Below are 14,181 nucleotides of genomic sequence, written 5' to 3' on the forward strand. Positions count from 1 at the left end.
TTATAGCACACAGATTTGAGTAGAGTTTTATATTAATTGCATGACACACCTCATTTGAGAAACATCTCTCTTCTTCATAGAATCTATGAAACTGCCTTAGGACTTTAATTCCTTTGTTACAGATATTCTTTTAAGTTAGAGTAATAGGTCGTTCTATGTTTTTATTTTTCTTATGTAAGTCAATTTACATAGATGCCCCTTTTCTCTTAATAATAAGCAGAGAAATTAAAAGACACTTGCATATTCTTTTCAAAATAGAATCAGAAATAGAAAAAATGTAGCTTTGGTAGGCAGAAGTCCTGGTTAATCTCAGAGAAATGGCCTAGGGAAGCAAAATTAACAATGAAATGAAGTATATCTCTGCTCATAATGAAGCTAACATATATCCAAGGAAAAATGAATAGGTAATTGAATTTTATGCTCATACTAGTGGGATCAGTTCTGTATATTTTAGATAATGAGTATCACTGAATTCACTGAGGTGTTATCAATTTATTTCCAGTTAAACCTGACAATATTGGCCACTAACATCTATGTAATATCTGTTAATATTAAATTTGTGATTTATTGTATCAAAAAACTTATAACCTACATCATTATTTGTGATACTAACTTCCCTGATTTTCTTCTTGTCGTTTAAAAAGAAAAAAAAATGCTCATGGAATTGTAAAGTTGATCTATGAGAAATAATTTTAAATTGTATAACATTTTAAAGGAGTGAGTTAATTGAATTTAATCATATTTACCATGTGAATGTATGAGACTTCAATATCAAGCTTTAATATTTCTATATCAATAAATATGATTCTTGAACATAATAGCTATCACCTGCAAATTATTTGTTGATTTATTTAATCAATCCCCTATTAAACTTAAGGGTTATTTCTCCTTATCCACTATTGTAATACTGTGATGAACATCCTAGCGTGCACATATTTTATACATATATAGCTATATCAATGTAAATTCTTAGAAATGAGATTGCTAGGTCGAATTTTATGCACAATGTGTATTTTGATAATTATTTCCAAACTTCCCATTAGACACACTTTACCAATTTGCTTTTGCAAGTCCTATTTCTCTAAACTTTTCCAACAATGAGTTTTTATCATTAAAAATAAAATTCTTTGCCATTTTGATTAAAGAAAGTAATATAATGGCCTAGCATAGTTGATGGCCTGTTTTATTAAGATTCTTATCTGAAGCTTGGAAACATTTAACTTAGAAAAACATAATGAACCATAGAGACAAATTATTAATTCAATTACTAAATTATTAATTCAACTACTAAGCACTTACTCTACAAATAATAAAATCAACTAATTTCAGGTAACCATCTGTGTTTAATTTTTATCTCTAATTCTTATACCTCTTGTCCTGTAAATTGAGCCAATACATTTTACATATGAAATTAGTATTAATTCCAATAGTCTTGTATCATACGTCTGTCCCTGGCCGCCCTCAGAGCCATGCCCAGCCTGGCATGCATATGTGGTGGTTAAGGATACAGTTAAAGGATCAATCACACGTGTTCATGACAGAGACGCATGCGGCCCTGTATGCCTTCTTTTTTAAAGTTGAGAATATGGTATTCATTTTGCCTATGGGATATTGTTCACATTGCCAATTACATGGATTTTACTCCTCAAAGTAAAGACAACGTTATTGGTTTCCACTTTGATCAGACAATATGACTTAAATATAAGCATTTCATGAAAAATTATAAATCTTCAGTTGCTATAGAAGTCAGAGTTTTTATTTTTTGCCATATTAATTCATTCCTCGTGTCATCATTTCATGCATATAACGGGGGATATAACAGGCTTTCTTTATTTACTAAATGCTCAGTTTGTTACTTAATAGAACTTTGCTTTCCAGGTGGCAAATTCTTTGTAAGACTGTTTTTTGTGGCCAAGAGCAGTGGCTCACGCCTGTAATCCCAGCACTTTGGAAGGCTGAGGTGGGTGGATCATGTGAGGTCAGGAGTTTGAGACCAGCCTGGCCAACATGGTGAAACCCTGTCTCTGCTAAAAATACAAAAATTAGCTGAGTATGGTGGCACATGCCTGTGATCCCAGCTACTCAGGAGGCTGAGGCAGAAGAATCGCTTGAACTTAGGAGGTGAAGGTTGCAGTGAGCTGAGATCATGACATTGCACTCCAGCCTGGGCAACAAGAGTGAACCTCTATCTCAAAAATAAATAAATAAAAAAATTTAAAAAAATAAATAAGAATGGTTTTAAAATGCAATAATTTTAAATCTTGTAGACTTTTGAAATTTAGCATTATTACTAGATTTTTACTTTCTGGATTTCTTGTATTTATATGATCTGTGTATTTTATAACCTACTTGTTGCTAGAATATTTTGTTGTCACTTCTTTTTCTGATGCTTTTTTGGAGGCTACTGTCATTTTCATGAACTCTGCACATTTTATACTGCACTTATTTTCTTTTTATTCATTGCTCTTTGCCACTTGGTAATATCCACCTCTTTATTAAGGTCACATGCTGTTTGGGTGACTTGTATAGCTTCTTAGGTCAGTTAAATGTTTAACAATTTCTCTATTATTCGATGCACGTTGAAAGAGTGTATGTGCTTCTACACACTCTATTATTATTTTTGAAGGAAATGGCTGACTTCTCTAGGACTCATTGAAAAACCATTTTATTAGAACATAAAGTGGATTTTTCTACCATCCTTGACAATACTCTAAAACAGGATAAAAGAGCCCTAGAACTTTGTGTGTGTTAGAACTTTTTGGAGAGCTCTTTTGACTTTACTATCTATAATATTAGAATTATGCAGATCGGTACATTAATTTATTGGCATTCTTTACCTGCTGTGAACAAGTGATTAGTACAATTTCTGTCCTTCTTGACTTAAATGATAGGCACATAAAGATGCTACTTCCAAAGTTTGGGAAGAATATTGTGTTTGAAAACAGTTGTGTGTATTATAAATACAAACTGAGTTAATACATATTGCATGTAAAATACTTTTATTTCAACAGGACTCTATCATTGTGTGCATTTCCATATTGTAAAACTGAGAAAATTGTATTTCACTTTGCATATTCAATTTCTTGAATTATACTCATCAAAATAAAGACAACTTTCTTGGCTTTCATGTTGATTAAGCAATATGACAAACATAATGAGTACACACATAAGTACTTTTCAATTTATAAAATTATTTCCTTATGTCATTCCAAGTTGTTAAAAATAATTGTGAGGTAATTATTATTAACCGTATTTTTTAGGTGTGGAATCTGTCTTACTTAAGTCATAAAATTAGCAAGCTGTAGAGTTAAAATTTGAGCACATTTTGTTTAGCCATTTTTAGAGAGTCTAATTTGGCTTCTTTCTTTCTCTATCCAGTTCAATAACACTGGATACAACACCATTGTTTATATCATAATGGCTTAATGTATTTTAAAATAACTTTTATATCATTAAGTGGTATAACATAAAAAGAAACATCATTATTTTAAAGTCATGTCAAACCTTTTTACAAATCTAGTGCCACAAAGGCTACCTAGATTTGTTAGTCCATATAGACAAGTCATTCCATATTCCTTATATTTAAGTTGTAATATTTGCAGGATGCATAGCTTTCAAGTATCCATTATGAGTCACAGAAGAGCCATATTTTATCTTAATAATGTAAATAATTAAAATCATTCCTATAGAATACAACTTCTGTTTTGCAAGGTAACATATACAGATCCATATTCTTTCTGCAGGATCTATCTCCAGTTAATCGAATGAAAGTTTTTATTAGTATTACAAGATGATTTAAAACTAGAAAAACTCACACAAACTGCATCTGACAAAGGTCTAATGCCCAGAATCTATAAGGAACTTAAACAATTCAACAAGCAAAAAACAACCCAATTACAAATTGGGCAAAGGACATGAACAGAGACTTCTCAAAAGAGGACATACATACAGCCAACAAGCATATAAAAAGTGCGCAATATCACTAATCAGAGAAATGCAAATCAAACCACTATGAGATGCCATCTCACACCAGTCAGAATGGCTATTATTAAAAGTCAAAAAATAACAGATGTTGGCAAAGTGGCAGAGAAAAGGGAACACTTATACACTGGTGGGAATGTAAATTAGTTCAGCCTCTGTGCCATGCAGTTCGGAGATTTCTCAAAGAACTTAAAACAGAACTACCATTTGACCCAGCAGTCCCATGACTGGATATTTACCCAAAGGAATATATATTGTTCTACCAAAAAGACACATGCACCCATATGTTCATCGCAGTACTATTCACATTAGTAAAGATGGGTACTCAACTAAGATGCCCATCAACTGGGTAAAGATAATACGCTACATATATACCATAGAAAATGCCACAGCTATGAAACAAAAACAAAATCATGTCCTTTGCAGCAATGTGGATGCAGCTGGAGGTCATTATCCTAAGCAAATTAATTCAGAGACAGAAAGCCAAATACCTCCTGTTCTTAGTTATAAGTGGGAGCTAAACATTGTGTCCATGTGAACACAAAGATGGGAAAATAGACACTACCTGTTGGGTACTACGCTCACTACGTGAGTGATGAAATCATTTGTACACCAAACTCCAGCATAATGTAATAACCTAAAATAAAAGTTGAAAAACAAAACTAAAATAAGATATTCAAGCCAGATCATCCTTATTCCCAAGGATAGTGGAAGTTAAAAACGGAGAGAAGAGGCCAAGATTTAACTCTATTATCACCAAAAGGATTTTTGTAGCTTATAGAGTCTCACCTTTCCAGCCTTCTCTTAGACTCATCAATTTCCTATTTTTCAGTTAAGCTTCTGAATGATTACCATGTTACTAAGACATTTGTTGGCCTGGGATGGACTTTGTAGGCTTACCTTTGATGAGATTCAATATAAAACTTTTTAACATCAAAGTTGAGTAGTGTTTAATAAATATGAATAAAGCAAATGTAATTTTTTTCTATGGATGGAGGTTTTCGAATGCCAAAATTTTATAATTATGTGTGTGTGTGTTTTATAATTATGTGTGTGTGTGTGAATGCCAAAATTTTATAATATGTGTGTGTGTGTGCACGCACACACATACACAGATTCCTCTGTGAATATTTTTGGTGTTTTATGTGCAGATTTCCAAGTGCAAAGTAATCATTATTTCAGTTTTTTCCAATGTGAAATTCACATTGAAATGAAATACTATTCTTAAGGGAACAAGAAGTCATATGCTTAATACTCAGTTCAATTCTACAACTACTGCTATATGAAATCGTTGTTAAGTGTAACTGCTAATGCCTTATCTTGCTGTGAAGCAGATCTCTTTCAACAGAGGAATCTAAACAAGGAAAAATTATATGTAAATGTAGATCAGTAATCAAACTGAAGTGAAAACTTGCCTAATGAGAAAATTGTTTAAATATTTTGTAGAATTGGTCATTCAAGAGCTTTACTAACTTCATTTCAACCAAAATGTAACTAAAGATATTGTTAGTAAAAAGACCCATTGATCCTTTAATATTAAAGAAAACTCTTTATGCTGTTTTCATGAAGTTATGACTGTAGAGAAATAAACATGTGTCTGTGGAAACACTTAAAAATGATTACATGTGTATTATTTCTATCTATATTTAGCTATGTATTTGCTTTTGTTTATTAACTGTGGTATTTCTTAGGGATGAACAATGAAACATGATGTAAACATTTACATGAGGCAAAATTAGCTTTTTAACAATCAGCTTTTTTTCCTTACAAACAACTTTTTTGAATACATTTCTTAGCATAATACTTGAATCTGTATAAGGAATAGCCTGATTTATAATCTCTGGGCTGTGCATTTATATGATTTGGAACTTTAGTTTTTATTCCTTTCTGAACCTATGCATTCTACTTGGATCATCTTAGTAACTTTTTGAGTAATCTTCAGGAAATTTATCCACATCACTTTCAGGCTGATGGTTGTCCAGTCTTCACCTGCAGTTCAACCCTTCTTCTGAGCTTATTATCATTTCCATTGCCACTTAAAATCTCCATAAGCATCTAAGCATCTATATGCTCATCATCTTTGCCCTCTATCCACATGTCTCCTTCTATAACTTTTTTTTCCCAGTCAATTTTTCAATCATCTACTCAGTGACACAAGCAAATCTGGGAGTCATTTTTCATTCTTCCCTCACTCTTGCTATTATCTATTTTCTTCATGTTATATATTTTCTTCATATTTCCTGATTTATTCATTTCAGTTTCTCTTTACTTTCACTAGTCTATCACAACTTTTGCCTAACATTCCTGCAACAGAGCCTTAAGTGCTCACCTGCCAGCTTCTCTTTCCTTTCTAAAGGCCATACTCCATAATGCAACAGGATTCATCTCTCTGAAAAGCAAATCTGAGATTATGTAGTTGCCTGAGCAGATGCCATGCAAATAAATGGAATTTCCTTCACAGCCAAACTTTATGCAAAGGCAGAAAGAGGCAACTGCGTTTGTGGGGTAAAACAAGGAGTGACTACACTTTATCTCAAACTTCTCTTGTTGCAAAACTAACACTGTATCTGCAATTTCTATCTTCCTCATCCTTTGTGTCAATACACTGAAGTCTCTTTTAAAAATACAACACTTATTTTTTAAATAAACTGTTTTGGAATAGTTTTAGTCTTACAGACAAGTTGCAAAGATGATATAAAATCCAGATAGATGCTTCATCCATCCCCGCCCCCTTAATATTTTACATCATCATGACAGGTTTTTCAAAATAGAAGTCAACAGTGTTATATCACTGATATTTAAACTCTGAAATTTATTCAGATTTCATCTGGTTTCCCACTGATTTCCTCTTTCTACTTCAGAATCCAATCCAGAATATCAGGGAATTATATAATGCTTATTTTGACAGAGAAAACTTTTTTCAGTTATTAGAATCTTAGTTTAAGACAGTTTAAGACACCCTTTTAGAAGGGTGAACAAATAGGACAATAGGCAGTGAAATTTGGGGAGATGATGTTGGGGTGTTTGAGTGGTGTGCTCTAGCATGGGATCCTGGCTGGAAGTGTCTGGCATTAGTGGAAGAACTTGGGAAACCAGGTAATGCCATGAGGAGATTTGATTTAGAAGATACAAATTAAGGGGATTGTTAGAACACAAAATGGGTTGTTAGAAACAAACATTTCAGTTGTATGTTTGAGAATGTTTATTGATTACATAGAAATGGATAAAATCATGAGTCCAGCCTCAGAATGGGAAAATAATTGTGGAAGTAAATGAAAGCATATGTGCCATTCATTAGAACTGTGAATTCATAAATTTCTTCCTAAGAGAGCCTTCCTGTGGCATTTGACGGGCCTGTTGGTCTGGGAGTGTGAAAAAATATTCTGAGGTTTGGAACAATTAATTTGATTGATTAGATTGATCCTTTCCATGATAGGATTTTTTTTCTGGTGACACAAAATTTATAATGAACTTCAGACACTTGAATGTCATGCTTCTATATTCAAATGAATCTTCTCAGGTTCTAAAGGAACTGAATATACCTTTCTTGTGAAGTCATGTACAGTTCTGAGGGGAAAGACTGGGTAGTTGTCAATTTCCCTGGAAGTTATCAGCTGCAGTCCCCTGCAAGGGGCAGGATATTAGATTAGCCGTTCCACTTGTAATTTCCTGGGAACATATTGTGTGTTTAAAAGATATTATAAGAAAAATCTGCATCAAATTACTTTTTAAAAATGAGACTTGCAGAAGATTTACTTGCTATAATCTCAGTGTGTGTGTGTTGGGGGAAATTGTGGGTGTGCATTTGTGGTTTTAGCTGTTTTTTATTTTTTAGTCAAAGTTTTCAATTCTAATATAAGGACCTACTCAAAATGAAAGATTTATTTCAAGTATTGAAAATAAAAACATACTCAAATATCATATTCTCTTCAGATCAGGGCTCTTTTTAATACATCAAAGAGTGAGTATGTCAGATTCATGAGAAAATAATTTGATTTATACTAATTGTACATGCATATGGTACATCTTTTAACTTATGCTCATATTATAAATATACAAATGATTAATATAAGAGTAAAAATGGCATTAAAATAAAATCAATAAGAATTAGCTCCTTTTTATGAAGTGTCAATAACTTTTTAATTTATTTACTTTTGTAGTGTTTGGTACCTAAAGTTATAATCAGAAAACAGCAAGGATCAGGATGATTTTATATTAGAGTTGGATTTCATCAATATGCCTGGGGATTAGAAAATCCCCAAGTTACAAAACTTTCCACCAGTTCCAATGAAAATTCAGCCCTAATGTCAAATCATTTTAAGTTTATTAGGCACTTGTCATAACACTAATTATAAATTAGATCATTTTATATTCTCGAGATTGAGAAAAGCAATTAAATTGGTGGTTTCATTAGTTGATGGACAGTTTTAAAGAGTTTATTTCTTCTGGAAAATCAAGGTGTATTATTCTTTCTGTTTCTAAAGAAGTGCTTATTAGAAAAAATGGGGTTGAATAGAAATCTAAATCTAACAGAAAAGGGTGATTTTGTCATGAATATTGACTTAATTTTATTAATAGCTTTTAATATACATATTTTAAAGACATGAAGTCTTAGCTTTAGAATTTAAATATTAGGATATTTCTTCATTAAACTGAAAATTCAAATGCAAAATAGATATTTAATTAGATGAATTAAAAATATAGAGTCATGATAATATTACCTGTTATACAGTCAATCCTTTAAAAATATGCTAATTGCAAGGTTTATAAATGATATGGGGAGTCAAAGTTTTGTAAATCCTTAAGCATTATAATTAGTCTTTAGAATCTTTTTTTGTTGTTGCTGCCAGACATAAAAATGTACAAATGTTTAATTTAAGGTCAGCCAAACTGAAAAAATATAAAAATATTTTTAGTCAGTTAGCTAATTCTAAATTTGCTTTGTTTCTTCTCATGTTATTTCTTATTCTCTTTCTTTCTGAAACTTCTAATATAGCAGTAGGAAGTTAAATTAATAGTGTAGTAAATCATAAAAGTCATGTTCAAGCAAGGTTTTAGCTTTATCACTGGTAGCCCTGCTTTAGATTGAATGTGTTTTGTTACCATGAAATTCTGGAGAGGTTATTACAACACACCCTCACACATACACATACACATACACGTTCCTTTACATTTTACATGGTCTGTGCTGGAAGATTAGCATTTATTGAGTTTCTACTATATGAGGTGCTCTGATTCTCAACCTCCCATGCCACATTTGTGATGTTGAACATCTGTGTGCATGTATTCTTGCAAAATGTGTGTTGCAATTTTTATGCAAATATTTTAACTTAAACAAATGTCATTGTGTGATATATTTCATTTTGCTTCTTTTTAACTTTTAAGTTCAGGGGTACAAGTGCAGGTTTGTTAGGTAGGTAAACTTATGTCATGGGGGTTTGTTGAACAGATTATTTCACCCAGATATTAAGCCTAGTACCCATTAGCTCTTTTTCCTGACCGTCTTCCTCCTGCCACCCTCGATTCTCTGAAAGCCCCAGTGTGTGTTGTTACCCTTCTGTTTCTTAATGTCTTTCGTCTGGTATTGTGGTTTTAAAAAGATCTATCTATATCGCTGCGTGACCTTTGCTTCTAATTGCTATAATATACTTCACTGTGTGGACCCATTGTCTTTTCCCTTTACCCAAAGGCTTCTGACTTCCAGCAACCACAGGTAAAACACAATTGAGTATCCTTCTTCAGCTCCCCTTTGTCACCATTTTTAGATGAAGAAACAGAGGCATGGAGAGTTGAATAATCTTATCAGAATTGCACAGCTGGGATTAGAACCAGTCTAATGGCAGGCACATAGAGGAAAGAGAACCATCAGTTATTAAACATCTACTATGTATCACACAATGTAGCAGAAGTTTTATGTCAAAAAATCAATTTTATCCACTTAGGTGCCTTATGTAGTAGCTAAAATGACTCAAAAAAATCAGAAAAGTAGCCTGAATAATCACAATTGATATCTGGAAGATTCAGAAGTTTACTTAACACTGGTCATCCCTTAAAGCTCATCTTGTTTTTTAATTAACCAGTGTCTCATTTCAATGAATCTAATATTTTTAAAAATATGGAGGTAAGGTTGCTTGATTACTCAGGTATTTCTCTCATTTTGGAAAATTGCATACATAGCCTTAGCAAAGAGCATGTAAAATTCTTTGCAAATATCAATTTTTATTTGCTTGTTTGTTTTCTTATTTTTGGATAATCTATAGCAGCAGAAGAAAATTATATATATGTACACACATACATATAGATTGGGGGATTAATTTTCCTAGAAAACAAACATTTTGAAACAACTGATATAAAAAAAAGTTGGAAGGGATTCTCGTGTTAAAAGCTTATTGCATTATTTTTGGATTTTTAGAGAAAGTGTTCTGTTCTCTCACCCAGTCTGTAGTGCAGTGGTGCAATCATAGCTCACTGCAGCCTTGAATTCCTGAACTCAAGTGACACTTCCCTCCTCAGCCTCCCAAGTAGCTAGGATTACAAATGTGGACCACCACACCACACCAGGCTAATTTTTAAATTATTTTTATAGAGATGGGGGTACAGAGGGGACCTTGCTAATTTTCCCGGACTGGTCTTGAATTTCTAGCCTCAAGCAATCCTCCCATTCTGGCCTCCCCAAATGCTAGAACTACAGACATGAGCCACTGTACCCACTCTTGAACTCTTAAAATGGATTTTATTCTGCCCTTCTTTTTGTTTATTGATTTACAGATAGACACCGTGACTACATAAAATTATTCCCATCTTTCATTTATATCTAAGTAAAAATTACCAGCTGGTTTTTATGGTGATAATGACATGGATCAGCAATAGTTCTTGGAAGTGTTATTTTTCAAAAAACTGTTGAATAAAAAGGGTTTTTTATTCTTTCAATAGACATTTTTTTTTCCTCCAAGCTTGAGCAATGATGAGTATGAAGATTAATCAGTATCATTTTAAGTCCTAGAATGGCCCCTGAATGATAAAACCCATCAATAAAGACAGACTAAGCCAAAATTAAGAAGTAAATGATATCTGACCTAGGAATTTCTCCTTTAGATACAACATTCTCCCTGTTTTTCTGCTGGGAGATAAATCTTGGGCGAGGACAACAACGCATAAGGGCCTGAACAGAGAGTTGAGCTCAGCGTAAAACTTCTGGCAGATTTTGCTGTTCTGGGAGGGACAGAGTCTAGCCCCAAGGAGAGGGAATGTTAGAGGCAGTCTGATGGGGTGAGATCCTGTGATGTCCTTCAAATCAAACCAGAGGAGATTGCTTTACTTCTTTCCCAATTGCTCAGAGGCAATTAGCAGAAGTAATTAATAGTGTTACTTCGAGAATGCTGTGGCTGCTTGATTTATTTTCAAATCAGATAGAAAATTATAGTGTCCCCTTAACAAATTCACAGGTGTACTTGACATTTCTAAGTTTAATGACTAGGTTTTTTTTAGATAACGCAATATTTTGACATTGTCTAAAAATAACAGGATATTATATTGATTTCTTAAAAAGGCAATTATATGATGAATATATTAATATTTACTAATATTTTAGACTATAATACATTTTAGAAAGCAGGAGAAAGGGTTGCCAGCATTTGGTGTCATAAGTGTTAGGGCATGGTACAAACCACTAATATGTTATACATAAACTATAATACATGTACTAGTAAATGCCAAAACAAGGTAACAACCATTTCATCTTGAGTTGTGAATGCACATGTTGACTAAAAATTTTATGAAATTACAAATTAAAATTATATAAACTAATTTTAGAGAACTTAATATAAGTTATAAGTTAATAAGACTTTACTTAGGGTGGTATGAAGATGCATTTTTCAAAATTATTTTAAAAATAAAATTTGAAGAATAGTGAAAGTACTAACTGAAATATATCTTTAAAACTTTAAACATTGTTGAAGTAGTGCTTTTATCCTATCAAGTTCTACTCAAGTCATTTAACCATATATAAGTAAAGACATAAAAATAGTAATATTATATTTAATGTGCTTTTGTATGCTGTATATAACATCTTTCTCACATTTTCTTTATTTATATAATTCATTACTTTCAGGTATGGTAATTGGCCACCTGCTGTGTGTCCTTGAGAAAGATGTTATTATTACTTGTTCTAGTTGCTTTTCCAAAAGGATACGAGAAAAGTATGAGATATATATATTTTTTACATTTCTTCTAGCTGTAAAATTCTATGGGTTCTATAATCCTATGTCTTGTCTTTTTCTCTCCCCCCTTGTGGAGTCTGATATCCTTTGTTCATCTTTTTTACAAATTTGCATCAGACTAGTTGGCAAAGTGTCAGTTCTCTGACAATCTGTGATAATATATTATTTTGTGCAAATGTTACCAAATGAATAGCTAGTAAAATTTTTTCTTTTTATGATTCCAAACTCGGAGTTTGATGAATAGGATCTAATATTTGGCATCTTTATCTCTAAATGTCATCAATTTAATCTTTGTAACAAGTTCATTTATATAATAAACCTTAAATCTCTTTATACTCACACAAATGCAATGCAGGGGAAATCACTGTCCTTGCTCTCTTGATTCCTTCTTTGTTGACAGGATAGATGAGAAAATCTGTGCTTCTTTCAGATGAATTGTTCTCCAAGTGGTAACTTTTCTATATTAACATACTCTCTACCATATATTTTTCTTTTCTACACAATCTTCATATAACCACATTATTTTTGAGGTTAAGTTTAATATCTAAATGCCATTGAATCCATTCCATAATCAAGGTATTTAGATTTTAGTTAGTTTTAATTTGAAGAATTTTGGTGGTGTTTCTATCAAATATATAATAAATGTAACAGTAACTCTGACTATCTGAGTCTCTTTTTTTAATGACCTGGTACCTATTCGTGTCAGTGTCCTAAAATCTTCACATTGTGAAATCACATACATGTGGTATGGAAATTATTTTTTCAGTCAAAAATATGTAAATCTTTACTTTGCAATTGTACTCTGACAAAGTAGCTCAGTTTGAGGGAAAAAAATAAAACAAGCCTTTGTTTTTCTTCTGAAGGCAGTATTTGCATGGCTTTCGTATGGTATGCATGTTTGCATAGGAAATTTGTCTTTAGTTTCACATCTGCCCGGATTATAGCCTTTAGTTTCAACGATTCAAAGCTTATGTGGAAGACACTTAAAATACTAAAAAGCATGAAGTCCTTGCCCATGCCTATGTCCTGAATGGTATTGCCTAGGTTTTCTTCTAGGGTTTTTATGGTTTTAGGTCTAACATGTAAGTCTTTAATCCATCTTGAATTGATTTTTGTATAAGGTGTAAGGAAGGGATCCAGTTTCAGCTTTCTACATATGGCTAGCCAGTTTTCCCAGCACCATTTATTAAATAGGGAATCCTTTCCCCATTTCTTGTTTTTGTCAGGTTTGTCAAAGATCAGATAGTTGTAGATATGTGGCATTATTTCTGAGGGCTCTGTTCTGTTCCATTGATCTATATCTCTGTTTTGGTAACAGTACCATGCTGTTTTGGTTACTGTAGCCTTGTAGTATAGTTTGAAGTCAGGTAGTGTGATGCCTCCAGCTTTGTTCTTTTGGCTTAGGATTGACTTGGCGATGCGGGCTCTTTTTTGGTTCCATATGAACTTTAAAGTAGTTTTTTCCAATTCTGTGAAGAAAGTCATTGGTAGCTTGATGGGGATGGCATTGAATCTGTAAATTACCTTGGGAAGGATGGCCATTTTCATGATATTGATTCTTCCTACCCATGAGCATAGAATGTTCTTCCATTTGTTTGTATCCTCTTTTATTTCCTTGAGCAGTGGTTTGTAGTTCTCCTTGAAGAGGTCTTTCACATCCCTTGTAAGTTGGATTCCTAGGTATTTTATTCTCTTTGAAGCAATTGTGAATGGGAGTTCACTCATGATTTGGCTCTCTGTTTGTCTGTTATTGATGTATAAGAATGCTTGTGATTTTTGCACATTGATTTTGTATCCTGAGACTTTGCTGAAGTTGCTTATCAGCTGAAGGAGATTTTGGGCTGAGACAATGGGGTTTTCTAGATATACTATCATGTCATCTGCAAACAGGGACAATTTGACTTCCTCTTTTCCTAATTGAATACCCTTTATTTCCTTCTCCTGCCTAATTGCCCTGGCCAGAACTTCCAACACTATGTTG

At 32.8% G+C, this 14,181-nt stretch overlaps 1 protein-coding gene across 3 annotated transcripts in view; it reads right to left on the reverse strand.

Annotated features, from left to right (window-relative positions):
- Positions 1 to 12,654, reverse strand: part of RGS21 (regulator of G protein signaling 21) — a 52,668-nt gene extending 40,014 nt beyond the window's left edge. For 2 of the 3 annotated variants that reach the window (XM_054439488.1, XM_054439496.1), the window contains exon 1: positions 12,541 to 12,641. The gene's annotated coding sequence lies outside the window, so the exon portion shown is untranslated. Of the gene's footprint in view, positions 1 to 12,540 lie in introns of all 3 variants that reach the window. The other variant, XM_054439477.1, reaches the window with a different exon arrangement.
- Positions 12,655 to 14,181: the final 1,527 nt, after the last annotated feature.

This window comes from Pongo pygmaeus, chromosome 1, assembly GCF_028885625.2.
Source record: "Pongo pygmaeus isolate AG05252 chromosome 1, NHGRI_mPonPyg2-v2.0_pri, whole genome shotgun sequence".
Taxonomy (NCBI): Eukaryota; Metazoa; Chordata; class Mammalia; order Primates; family Hominidae; genus Pongo; species Pongo pygmaeus.